We start from the raw sequence: 14,351 nt of genomic DNA, 5'->3' as shown, positions 1-14,351 counted from the left end.
TATTTATTCTCTGATGCTATATTGCTATCAAATTGGTCCACCAATCTTCAAGCACACAAACACATATATGGAGAGATTCTAAATATCTTTTTGACATGGAAACATTGGCACATAAGGTGTGAACATACAACCACATTTGATTGACAATGCAAAAAAACTAGTATACAGTACTTGTACCACTTTATAGTCCTGCCAGCACTGTATCAGAGTCCTGATGTCTGAAGTCCTCAGGAACACTGGTGTGTTCAATATTTTTATTGTTGTTTGACATTTGTACTGGAGATATCTAATACAGGTTGAGGCAAATGTTCTGGTATATAAGTATATATACATTTTCCTGTTTGTTGAACATTTTGATAAATTTTTTATCTTTATTGAAGAGCCTATTAAAATTTCTTGCCTAGCCAGGTGCAGTGGTGCACACCTGCAATCCCAGACTTGGGAGATTGAGGCTGGAGGATCACAAGCTCAAAGCAGCCTCAGCAAATAGAAAATTAGTGAGCCCCTAAGAAACTTGGTGAGACCTTGTATCTAAATAAAAAAAAATTATAAACAAGGGATGAGGATATGGCTCATATCCTCTGTGCTCCTGCGTTCAATCTCCACTTAAAAAAAAAAAGTCTTGCCATCCAATTTTTCTATTGGATTGTTGGTCATTTGATATTAACTGGTAAGAATATTTTGCATATCTTGGATTGGAGCTTTTACATGGTAATATTCACAACATATTTTGTCTCCCTCTGATAGATTGTTGGGTAGAAGGGGTGATAGAGATTCAGAACAGATAGATTATTGAAGGTCATAGTAAAGTCTTAGTATCACTTAATGATTATGACACAAATGTTTTGGTCATGAAAATGACATGAGCTGATATAGCTCTGAAAGATCATTCTGGATCCTGTATGGAATATAAAGTTCAGGCATCCTAAAGTGGAGGCAGGGAGACCAGGTGTGGTCTGAATGTTCACAGACTACTCTCTCCAGGGGCACTCCACCCTTTGCTTCAAAACCCTAAAAATTAATGTTTAGAGAGACTTTATTATTGGCCAAAAGTGAAAGTAACCAAGATGCTATTCAATAGATGAAGAGACAAACTGTGTTACAGCCATTCAATGAAATTGTCAGTAATAAAAAGAAATCACAAGTCACAAAAAGATATGGAAGAAACTTAAATGCCTATTGCTTGGTGAGAGGATGCATTTAGCTGACAGAATGCAACAAAGTATAAAGCCAGTTTTATAAACCTATGTGCCCTATCTAATGGGAGGGAAAGGGAGAAGGCAGGGGGATTAGCAAGGATGGTGGAATGTGATAGACATCATCATCCAAAATACATGTATGAAGACATGAATTGGTATCAACATACTTTATATATAACCAGAGATATGAAAAATTGTGCTGTACACATGTAATAAGAATTGTAACGCATTCTGCTGTCATTTTTTTAAATAAAAAAACCTATGTGCTTTATAATTTCAGATATATGACATTCTAGAAAGAGCAAAATTGCAAGACATTGAAAGACCAAGGATTGCTAGGGCTTGAGGGAAAGAATTGTGGAAGGATAAAGAGGGGTAACACAGAGGATTTTTAGGGAAATGACAATATGCTACATGGTAATGTAATAGTGAATACATGACATTCTGCTTTTGTCAAAACCCATAAACTTGCAAGAGTGAACTCTAATGTACCCTATGGGCTGAAGCTAATGTATGGCTCTCCAAGTCAAATAAATATACCATATCAATGAGAGATGTTGATAATTGGTGAAACTAAGGAGATGGAAAGAGTGATTATATGGGAACTCTGAGTTCAGCATCATTTCCCTGTAAACCTAAAAGTTCTCTAAAAATAAAATAATACAAATAAAATATATTTCTGTATGTGTGCATTCGTATCATAAATGTAGTTAAGTACCCTGGATAAGCAAGTAGACATCAAATATTCAAAAGATGAATATTAGGTTGATAAAAATACTAGAAATAAGATGTGATTAATACCTCCAATGTAGAAAATATTCTAATAAACTGGTAATAAGTTGATAAAAACGATGAAAATGGAAAAATTAAGATATAATTACTCAATTCTAAAGGAAACAGTCAGTGAACATTTATAAAAATATTCATTCTCATCAGTAGAAAAGGAAATACACATTAAATCAATAATGAGACACCATTTTAACCCATCTGATACACAGAAATTAAGAGTGATAGCATCTACTATTGATTGTGACTGGAAAAATGGGCTCTATTATACACTCTTGAGGGAAAACAATTGAAAACAGACACCAGAAAAAGCTGGGTGGCAATATCTATTAGGAATGTACCTATCTTTAAAATGCAAGAGTTCTAAACCATAAAAAACTATCCTTAAAAAATAAAATTACACATGAGTAAGAATACATATATGTTTACATATACATATATGTAATATATTTATTACATGTGGAGGGTAAAAAAAAGATGTAATGAGGTTTTATGTTGGTAGGGAAATGGTGGAAGAAATTTTAGTATGTTTCTAAACTAGGTGTAGATTTATAGGAATATTAATAACATGAAGGTTCCTGCACATGTTAGAATATAATGACATAAGTATGGGGAAAAATTAAGGACATACACCAACTTGTTACATTAGTTATAGAAAGAAGAGATATTATGGTTTGAGGGAAGAGATTAGCCAATCTCACAAATATAAACCAACTAAAAAGACCTCATACTTATGAATGCATATATATATATATATATATATATATATATATTTATTTATTTATTTATTTATTTATAATTATTTTCCTGAAGAAGTGCATGAGAAGATAGTCATGAAAACGTTGATATAATTACATCAGGAAAGTGGAACCTCTGGAGATCGCTTCTTGCATAACATTTCTCAGGAACTATTATGTTTTTTCTATAAATACAAGTACAAATATTATTTATAGAATCACACCAAATTTGACTACTTTTGTGAAAAACATATACAATGGACATAAGCAGTTCTTTGGGCTTGAAAGTAAAAATAAAAATACACTAGTATAAAATTAAATGGCTACTGGTACATTTTACACTTATTTGTATGACTAAAAGTATTTCTATTTTCCTCTAAAATTATTTTACGATATTGACATACTATTTTATGAAAAGCATATAAAAGAATGAGAGAGTAGTTAACACTGTAGTGAAAACGTGGCTTTTGATTTTGTATTCATATATTTTCTGTGTACTTGAGGATGACAATATAGAAGCAGCTGTGAAAGTCATGGTCTGTTACCTTTCAGCACACAGGTAGGGATTTGTAAGCTGTCATGCTGCATTCTAAGAGATAAAGGCAACCATTAAGAAGCTGTTGGTTAATGATGCAGTCATCTCTTTGAGGTGGTTTGGCTGGAGTCGAGAGCAATCTGAGTATTGGAGTTGGAGAAATAGATGAAGTTGAATCCTGGCATTAAGAGGACAGAGCTCCTAAGGAATCCTCAGTGGAAAGGAAAGCTCTGTAAGTATAAACCACAGGAGGAAAACTGGAAGGTGAGAGGAGTAGAGAAGGATCTCCTTCCTGGCCAGGCTCTGGCTATCAGCATCAGCAGGATTTCATGTTGAAACCAGAAGGAATTGTGACCACCAGCTCCAATCTTGTTTTGGAACATTCAAAGTCAGCCTCACTACAATTTCTTCTGACTTCCTAGTATGCTACCAGCAACAAGAAAACACCCCTGCCTCAGAGATCTGAGCATAAGCAATGGAGCCCCATTGTTGTTGTATTTTACATACAGGGTGAGTTGAGGCCACTCTCCCAGAATTGTGAGCACCAATCCTATAAGGTACTCTCCTGTGAACTCCTAGGTTTGGTGGCTCAACTTTTCCTCTCCTATTTCCCCAATATTTCCAATTATTACTCTGAATTTTTTCAGTGTACCTATTTCTCTCCTTCAGTTTTTTTCTCCAAAACTGGATAATCAATTCTTTATAGTAATCCTTTATGCTTGAATCACTTAACATAATATTAATTTTCATTGCATGCCCATATGTATTGCATACACATATATTTAAGGCGTACACAGACATGTAATTATAATTTTTATAAAAGTTATAAATACATTTGAGAAAGTACACTATTATTTCAGGGACATGAAAGATAAGCATTTTTCCATAGACTGTCAACATAATTCTCACTACCATAGAACCTAGAAAAACTCATGACAATTTATTATGGGAGTTCATTGTCTCAAAAAAAATGAGAGTGTAATTTATAGCTGATTTTTATATATGAGTTGACACTTCAGACTTTATATGTATAAACTTTGTTTTCATGTACATTCATAAACATGTATATTAGAAGAAACAACTAACCTTACCACCAGCTTCAATATTCTAAGATCTAGTGATCTAGACCTGTTGTTGTGTTTTTAGTCTCAGGAAATCCCACTGAAGACCCCAGACCAGAATTCCTGGGTTAGGTATGCTCTAAATATACTTTGCGAATTCAATAAAGCCCTATATTCTCTCAAGTCTTGAAAGAACTCTAGTGATTTATGAGTGTGTGTGTGTGTGTGTGTGTGTGTATGCACACACATGAATTTTTTTTCCAGGAGGTATAAAACATTATTAAATATAGCTGTCCCTTGTGTTCATGGTAAATAAGTATTACCATTTTCCTGCTGTTTGCATGTGGTTTCATGTAGTTGTGTAGCTGTCATTTGTTTCAAATGCTTTACATATTCCAATTAATGCAGTTTTATTGCATATAACCCTGAGGCTTTTTGTAAAGGGATGGCATTTTACAACTTGAACAAACAAATAAAATACAATATTATACAGTTCCACTGTATTTTGGCAAACATACAGACACATAACTCAGTGTAAGAACCCCTATATAGCGATGTTTTACTAGGCAACAGACTTTGTATATCTGAGGCTACTGAGTCTTAACTCATAGAAGGTTCTACTTTCTTCAAAGTGTTGTTATGAATGAAAAAAAAATGTAGACTGAAAGATAGAAGCTGTCCTTGTGCAAAAGAATCTGGACAAAGTCAAAGCTTAGTACTGCCATGGGAAATGACCCAGAAGAGTCAACTCAATACCTGGGTTACCATTTTTCCTCTTTCCCCCTTACTCAGTATAATGTTTGGATAGAAAATCTTCCTCAAAATCAATATGTTGAAAGTATGATTCAGATTACAGCAGGGTTTAGAGGTGGGATTTTGGGGAAATGATTATATGGTGAAGGCGGTAATCTCATTAGCAGAATAATCTATTTGATGGAATAATTTGAATGGACCACTAATGAGTAGTAACTGTAGGCAGGTGGGGCATGGGTGGAGGATGTATTTCTGTCCCTGGCCCCTTCCCCTCTGTCTCTTTTATTCTCTCTTTCCTGGTTGCCATGATCTGAGTAGCTTTCCTCTGCCCCAACCTTCTGGCATGATGTGCTCCCTCACCTCAGGCCCATATCAATGGAGTTAGCTACCCATGGACTGAGACGTCTAAAACTGTGAGCAAAAATAAACTTTTCCTCCTTTAAGTTGTTCTTGTCAGGTATTTTGGTCACAGCAATGCAAAACTTCCTAACACACTCAATTACAGAAGTTTTGTCAGGAACATTCAAGGAATCTCCAAAAACTGTAGAGAAGACTTTATATCTATCTATGTAAAGATTGCTTTTAACTATCGATATGAAGAGAAATGCGATTAGAGGGATTTTATGATTTAACCCTACAGATTATAAATGGGAATAGGATTAAATGTGGTTCTAACATAATTTCTTCTTCTTCTCTCTCTTTTATAGTTCACTAGTTCAAATGTGCTGTGGTGTCAAGTTTCTAATCTGTGCGATGGCATCAGTCCCTCATGTGGAAAAAATAAGTAGAAGAAATTGGTAAACATGACACTAGGAGCTCAGATAAGCAAACAGGCTTTTCAGGGGAGAGAAACACTTGGAACTTTTGATTGACATGTAAGCAGAGATGGAATTCAGTCCACGGCATCCTCAGACTACACTTAGTTTCTTGATTTTTTTCCTCCTTGGGATTTCCTGTTGAATATTGAGGTTTTGAGGAAAACTAGGGAATTTGTCTGGAATGAGTGGGAAATATCCTAAAATTTCATCCACCTTAAAAATAAGAGGGAAAGGTTTGCTATAAACACAATGTACAAATTGCACTCAAAACATCTGTAAGCAAAGGAGCATGGAATAAATAAAGCTGCCACCCAGCTCAATACAGCTCAATTTCTGCTGGATTGGCCTGACCAGTTTTTACCTTATGTGTCTAACAGAGGAAAGGATGCTTAGTCTTTTTTTTTTTTTTTTTGATGCTGGGCATTGAACTCAGGAGCACTTAACCACTGAGCCACATCCCCAACACTTTTGTTTTGCATTTTATTTAGAGACAGTTTCTTGCTGAGTTGCTTAAGGCCTTGCTAATTTGCTGAGGCTGGCTTTGAACTCATGATCCTCTTGCCTCAGCCTCCCAAGCTGCTGGGATTACAAGTGTGCACCCCTGAGCCTGGCTAGGATGCTTAGTCTTTATGAAAAAATGAAATAAGTAATTTTTTGATGATTTTTAAATATATAATACCCAGGACACAAGATGAATATAATGAAGTTAAAATATTTTAAAACAAACAAACAAACAAAAAGCAGAGAGCATTGATGTTCAGAATATGGAAATAATACTGCATATCAAACAAATAACAAATTATTTGAAGAGACAAATGAACAAGTGGCAGGAAAGAAATGACCACTCTCCCTGTACAAAAGTGCTCAATATCATCTTGGAAGTACAAATAAAGCAGTTTCATACCTAGTATTGATTATAGTTTAAATAATTTCAATCTTTGACAATTTGTAAAATCACTGGAAAAAATTAAATAGTAAAAAAATCGTGTGTGCTTATACACAAAAGGAATTTTATATTTTTCTTTATATTTTTCTTAATAGTTTGAGTATTTGGTGGTAGGGATTTAATAAAATAAAGATATGTGTGCTTCTGTAATGGTACCAGAGGACACAAACACTTTGGGAAACACCAAAGCATCACCTAGCGAATGTGACAAGGTTTAGGCCTAATGACCCAGCAATAAATGTATCCATTTAAATTAAATGTATCCAAAATAAATTTCTCAGAGGTAAATGTATCCCAGATAAGGTTTACCTAAGTGCATTGGGAGCCATGTACAAAAACATTCAAAACAGTATTTATTTTTGTTAACAGTTGAATAACTGCTAACAGCCCAACACTTATGGATAGAAGAATGGGTAAATAGGTTGCGGTCCAGGCAAGACGGAGCAGCATTGGAAACAAGATGTGAGGGACAAGAAAACTGTTTTGTGACTTCATTAAGCCAGAATAGGTAGACAAGTGGACAACCCCTTACTAATAAAGAAGCAAGAGGTATGACTCTGAAGAAAAACCAAGGAATAACTCAGACTACAAGAGCACAGATTTCTCTGGATGGGATAAGGAGACATTCTGCCAGAGTTACTGTCATTATCCCATTTCTTTAAAAAGTAATGCATCCATGGACAATGGTGCAATGGTGTTTCTTTAAACTGTGCCTACACCATTACATGAGCATTTCATAGTTTTGAAAAAATAGCTTTTTTTTTTTGATACGTAAAAATGGGAATCAGGAAGGCTTGAGGCAGCAGTACCAGTTTGGGTTTTCTAATTTCCAGTTTTCTTCCTCCCAAGAATAGTATGTGCTAATAACAGATTCTCTGTATTTCTCAATTTCCTTATTTCTAGCATCAGAGGTAAGAATAAGAACGTGTTTTTGTTTAGATGATTCCACTACTTCATGTCACAATGCCTGCTGCAGAGTACATATTTATTCTATTTTGCAAGTGCATGCCGGAACATACAATAGGTCTACTTTATAAAGTGTTGCAAGTCATAGAACATGATAAAAACCTCTTCTAATTTTTATAAGTCTATCCTAATCCAATGTCAAATCATTATAAGCAGCACAAAGAGTCAACTATATAAGCCAGACACAGAGATAAACAGAATTTTTAAAAATCTAAGCAAAACTCTAATCAACAAATCTTTCAGTGTATTAAAGGATTACTACACCAAGCAGGGTGATTTTAAGAATACAAAGGTAGTTTAATTTCAGCAGATATTAAGCTATTCTAATACTTTAAGAGATTCAGAGATTAAAACATACGATGATCTCAATCAGATCCCCAAAGCAGTAAAGCATTCAAAATCTATAGCCAAAATTTATTTTACTAGCTAGACATAAAAATGAATTTTATATTTTTCTTAATATTTTGAGTATTTGGTGGAAGGGATTTAATAAAATAAAAATATTAATGATAAAATGATTTTTATAGTCTTACCAAAGTCAAATGAGGACATAGGTAAGAAAGACTCCTGTTATGATCACTTTTCACAATGTAGTGGAGAGTATGGTAATAGAAGACAACAAGATAAAGAGTGTTAGATATTGAAAAGGAAGAAAGAGAATGTCACTTATTTCCAATAACATGACTGTGTACCTAAAAAATACAAAATTTTAGGGAAATAGATGGAAATGAAATAGTCAATATGAACAAACCAAAAGCTTTCCTAGATACTATCTATAATAGCAAATTCAATTGGAAAAATGAGTCATTCATACTAAAGCTACAATCTTGGTCAAATAAGGAATGACCTCTCTATACCTGAAGGGTCTATATAAACCAAAATACTTTAATGAAGAACATCAAACACTTTAAAAAAGGGAAATACACACCCTATATTTTGGTGTAAATAATCATTATTGCAGATATATCAATTATCACCAATTAAATTTGAATATCTAATTCAGTTTCATCCAAAGACCCAACAACATCCTAGGCTATTTTATCTACTTTATATAGACCTTGAATGTGAAAAAAAAATAGTAATAACAGGTACACCTTTAAGGTTTAAAGAACATACTTCACCGGTATAGTAATTGAAAGAGTCTAGTGAAAATTAGTTCAGTAGAACCAAATGAGGTTCAGAATTAGACTCAGATTATGAAAATTTAATTTATAATATAAATAGAACTTCAAATATTGTTGCAGTTGTGGAGAATTCACTAAGTGGCATTGGCATGGAGTCTGATTACTCCTTTAAGTAAGTAACAACAATAAAATAATTAAAATGGGTAGATGATAGAACAGTAGGTAGATATAAAGAGCTGGTACAAGTAAAAGGAACATCATATGAATACACATGATAGTATTAAAATATTGGGGGGGGATAATATGCTTGTAACTTGGTGATAAAAAAGTATTTCAAACTGCAAAATCCACAAGTAACTGAAATGGTGACAGAATAGAATTCACACATACTATATGAATTTGAGAAATTATCAGAAGATTTTGACATATGACAGATGTGAAGATTGTTTGTAACATAGATACAAAATACAAATTCATATTCATAACCAGCAAAAAGATCTGCCTTGGGAATAAAAATAGAAAAGGGACATAAAATACATAAAATTAATCTCTAACTTACAAAATAACCATTATTCTAATAACAGAAATCACTTATGACTCTGCCTGCTGCTTTTCACAAGATCATCTTTTCCATCTTTATGTTTTATTATAATTCAAATGACCATTCTGACCTTTCTTATGGAACAATTAAGGTGACAGTAATATATTGTGCATTTTCATCCATTGAAATTCAAATTTTCTTTTCTTTCTCCCCTTCTCTCTCTCTCTCTCCTTCCCTCCCACAATACATGTCCCTTGCTTGCTTTTGCTAAGGGTCTTATGGGAAAGTTAAGGTATTGGTTAGGAATGAGTGGGCACTCTGATATTAAGGATGGGAAAATTTCAACAGAGATGAAGTTCAGAACCGTGAACTGCACATCCTTCTGAAACTCCTTTGTCAGAATAGTTTCTCCACACTGTACGAGGAAACTAACTGGATATTGCATAAAGACTTTTCAATGGTGTACTGAATACAGGGGATGTTGTTATTTTACAAGGGGATGCTATTTCACCTCTGCTCCCAAATGTACCATACTCCATTACCTCCTGTACTATAAGATGACTTAAATACTTATGTGAACCATAGGGATACTTATATACTTATCCAGGAAGAATTTGGGAAACATTGGTGGAAATGAATTTCTAAGGGCATTGGAGCAGGTATTCATGACCTGAAAGGGGATATAACATTTTTCTTAGTACATTGAGGCTCTAGTTCACTGGTAAATTGTGTTCAACAAGACTGAGATTCCAGAACTTCTCTGGAATAAAATGGGGGAAAAATTTGAAGACTCAGGGATAAAGTAATGTGGGAATAGACTTGTTCTTCATGGGGGCTTAGCGAAAACTCTCTTCACATTAAAATGCTTTCCTAGCAGGGTGCAATGGTGAATGTCTGTAATCCCAGCAGCTCAGGGGGATGAGGCAGGAGGATCAAAAGTTCAAAGCCTCAGTAAAAGCAAGATCCTAAGCAACTCAGTGACACATTGTGTCTAAATAAAATACAAAATAAGACTGAGGATGTGGCTCAGTGTTCAAGTGCCCCTGAGTTTACTCTCTGGTACCAAATTAAAACAAAAACTAAAAGTTTCATGAAGGGAAAACCAGGGTCCATATAAACATCTATGGTAGTTGGTTGTCTTCTTAGTCTGGATACAAAGGGCTATTGGGGCTCTTTTCACCATTATGATTTTGGGCTCCATATCTTAGTGCGAATAGTATAATCCTGGAGTAGCAGATGCCACTTAGTAAAACCTAATCATTCTTGACCAGGTGGGTATAAGTACGGCAAAAATTTACAAGGACAGATTTGTTTTGACTTCCAGGACTACGAGATAGTGACTAGTGACTAATTTTTCACAGTATCCACAGTAAAAAGTTCAGTCAGTGTTTCTTGAACTATATAATCAGATAAATCCTAGGTCAGGGGAGATAAACCTGATTTGAGTCTCCATAGTTACTTAATAAATTTGAAAAATCAGTAACTGGGAATTCTAGAGATGAATACTGTGAATGTTTCTTAGAATGGAAATAGAATGAGAATATATAGAATATATTTGTGTCCCACGAAAGTGCTTATAGAATTTACTATGACTCAGAATGTCAGTAACCTTGTGGATAAGAGGACTTATCCTGGGGTCATCGGTGAGATTCATTTTTTCAGTTATCCAGTGTTTGATTAATGAACTCACAAAAAACATAGCTATTTTGGCAGCTCTGAAGGATCCATGTAAATTTAACAACATGAAACCCTGCACACCATAGCTGATGTGACTGCTGTACCTGCTGAGTACCCAAATTGCCAATAGCAGAGGTCAAATCCAAACACAGATACAGCATCATTCCCAGGATTGAGGGTAGAGGGAGGATCAGACAGCCACCTAGTGATAGTTTGATTATTTTGGACCTCTTCCATCATGGGAAGAAGAACAGTCTGTCCTTATAGAAATAGAGTCTGTTCAGAATGCAAATTTGTCTTCCTTGCGCACAATTCTACCATTAGTCTCAACTTCGACTGACAGAGTGATTCATTCTTTGCCATGCGATGACACTCAACACTACCCACTACCATTTTACAACAGTGAAAAGTATCATTTTACAAAGAAAGTGGGCAATAGACCCTACACTTTTGGTATTCCCCGAACTACTATGTATCCAATCATCTGAAGAGACTTGGCTTCCAATAATGATGGAATGGCGGCCTACAGCAGAAGCAGTTCTGGAAAATATGCCATAAAGATTGGAGTATTTAAAAGTCTGAAAATAGTGATAAATGTATGATGGCATTCTCTGGATAAGAATAGATGGATCAATATGTTGGAATGGATATAAAAGGGCAAACTCACCTATGAAGTAATTTTTGCATCTTGTTCCCCAAACCATGAACTTAGCTTTAGCATTCCTAGTTCCTAAGGAAAATTTTCTTTGGAGGACATATTCATGGCCCCTAGAAATGGATATCTGAGAGCATTAATTTGACAGACGTGTCTTTTTCTTATTGAACTGACAAACACAGAAAAAGGATGAGGTGAAGTGTCCCATTTGGTAAAGGGAAACTGTATTTTTGCTCCACAGTAGGTGCAAGAAAGATTGAGTGATAGCCCAGGTGATTTACATGAAAACCCTTAGAACTTCAATGTTATTAATGTGTGCCCCTGTAAGTTACCTAGTGATCACTCTAGCTTACAATTGTTATTTAAAAATCTCTTGTGGTGGGAATCTATTCATGGCTGTCTATTTAAAGGAATTAAAAAGGAACAATTAAGAAGTGCTGATAGAGTTGTATACAAAAATGCTATGGGAATAAGATGAAAAAGAAAGAAAGGAAGGTTTTGCCTAGGCTTTAAAATACAACAAAAAGTTGTGTGTGACAAGGTTAAAAAAATAAATAAATAGAGAAATAAAAAGGAGTAGAGTCATTGAGGTAGACAAGTTGTTTGTAATGCCCTGATTATGTGTTCACAGTTGGAGGTGGGTAGACAGTTAGGTCTGAAGCCTTCTGTTCTAGTCTTTGGATTGTGTCCTGAAGATGATGAAGAATCATGCAGAGAAGTGGCATGATCAAATATGCATTTTAAAAAGATTTTTGGAAAAAAGCACCTGTAAAATTAATAAATATTCATGAAGTAAGTAAATAAATAATTGGAAGAATAAAAGCTAAAACAGAGAGTACAAAGCTAGGAGGTTATTAAAATTTTTCAAGGAAGAGATGTGGGGAGCTGGAAAAACATTCTCCAAAATACATAGATTTATACATCATGAGATATCTCTCCAATCTTTAGTGGCCTTGAGTCAGCAATGGAATAAGTTGGCCAATAACAAGTTCTTCCATATTCTAGCCTTTATAAGAAGAAAACCTACAACTTAAGAAACAAAAATAAACAGTGAAAGAAGGTAGTCTCTTGATTCTAACTGTAAAAATATGAGATATCATTTACTTTTCTGTCCAAATGTTTGATAAGATTTATTGCCAATATTGTCTGCTCCAAGATTGGCCCAATGCAACAAAGAACTAGTGGTATTGCTCTTTGCAGTAAATTATATAATCACAGTAACCTTGGCTCAGAGCAGCTACATATTATTGAGTTATAGGTTCCAGGCTGATATTTCTAAGAATCAAAAGGTCATAGAATTGCTCATATATGGCAATATGAAGTAGAGTTGCACTCTCATTTTTTTTTACCCTCGTGAATACATCTAGCATAAAGTCTAGAGGAAAGTCATTTGACTGCATTTTACATTTGGTGGAGATAAAGAGGGACCATCCTGATTAAGATAAGCGATGGCAATATTTATTTTCCATTATAATCAGTGCTTCCCATTATTGTATTTAAACAGCATGCTGATAACATTAGTTTTGAAGGTTGCAGTATGTTTTCTCCCACATACTGGCATTTCCATAGGCAAATTATTTAACCCCGCTGAGTCCCACTTCCTTAAGTTGTAAAAGGAGGATAATAATACTTGCAGCACAGTTAAGAGGATTAGAGGTTGTTTTTCATGCTAAGCAAAGTTCCTAGTGTAGAACTCCTATTATTCAGGCATTAAATATTAAATCTTGCAGAAATAATTTGTAAAGTGAGATTCCATTTTTTTTTGAAAGATAGGTATAACATGTTGTGCTGGACTGCCTCTAACAAGTGCCATCTCGTGTTATTCCTGTGCTTCCCTTGTATGTAAACTGAGTTACTTGCTTATAACTAAGAATAGAATATAATGAAAGTGGCCATGTGGCAATGCATAACTAGTAAATGAGTATATAAGAATGTGCTTGAACAAAAGATCTGGTGCTTGGCTTGGCAACACATATACTAAAATTGTAATGATACAGAGAAGATTAGCATGGCCCCTGGGCAATGATGACATGCAAATTTGAGAAGCATTCCATAATTTTAGTGGATGCTGATTTCATAATGGTGGGGGGGCATGAGAAAAAATGGAGAAACTTTGGGCAAAGTGGAGAGAGGGATGTGGAGGGGGAATGGGAGCAGGAAAGATGGTGGAATGAGATGGATATCATTACCCTAGGAACATGTATGATTGCACATATGGTGCGATGCTACATCGTGTACAACCAGAGAAATGAAAAGTTGTGCTGCAATTATGTGCAATGAATCAAAATGCATTCTGCTGTCATATATACCTGATTAAAATGAATTAATTAACAAAAAAAAGGTTCTGAGCTTGTCCATCCATACAATGGAAAATATGTAGTATGTGTAAATTGGAATAGAATACAGCAATCAAATGCAATAAAAAAAAATATTAAATCTTGAATAGTGATGTGAATGACATAAATGTAGTATTGCACAGAAGAACAAGGCAACTGATAACAAGCAGGAAGGGCCTTTTACATAAATGTCAAAAACATGCAAAATTATACTGTT

The 14,351-nt window shown here is 34.6% G+C and overlaps 1 non-coding gene across 1 annotated transcript; it reads left to right on the top strand.

Moving 5' to 3' along the window:
* Window positions 1–13,751: 13,751 nt before the first annotated feature.
* On the top strand, window positions 13,752–13,858 carry LOC113195353 (U6 spliceosomal RNA). Its single transcript, XR_003302388.2, has one exon. It is a non-coding gene; the product is annotated as a U6 spliceosomal RNA (small nuclear RNA).
* Window positions 13,859–14,351: the final 493 nt, after the last annotated feature.

Source organism: Urocitellus parryii, chromosome 3 (genome assembly GCF_045843805.1).
Source record: "Urocitellus parryii isolate mUroPar1 chromosome 3, mUroPar1.hap1, whole genome shotgun sequence".
NCBI classification, from domain to species: Eukaryota; Metazoa; Chordata; class Mammalia; order Rodentia; family Sciuridae; genus Urocitellus; species Urocitellus parryii.
This window is presented reverse-complemented; position numbering and strand designations above follow the sequence as displayed.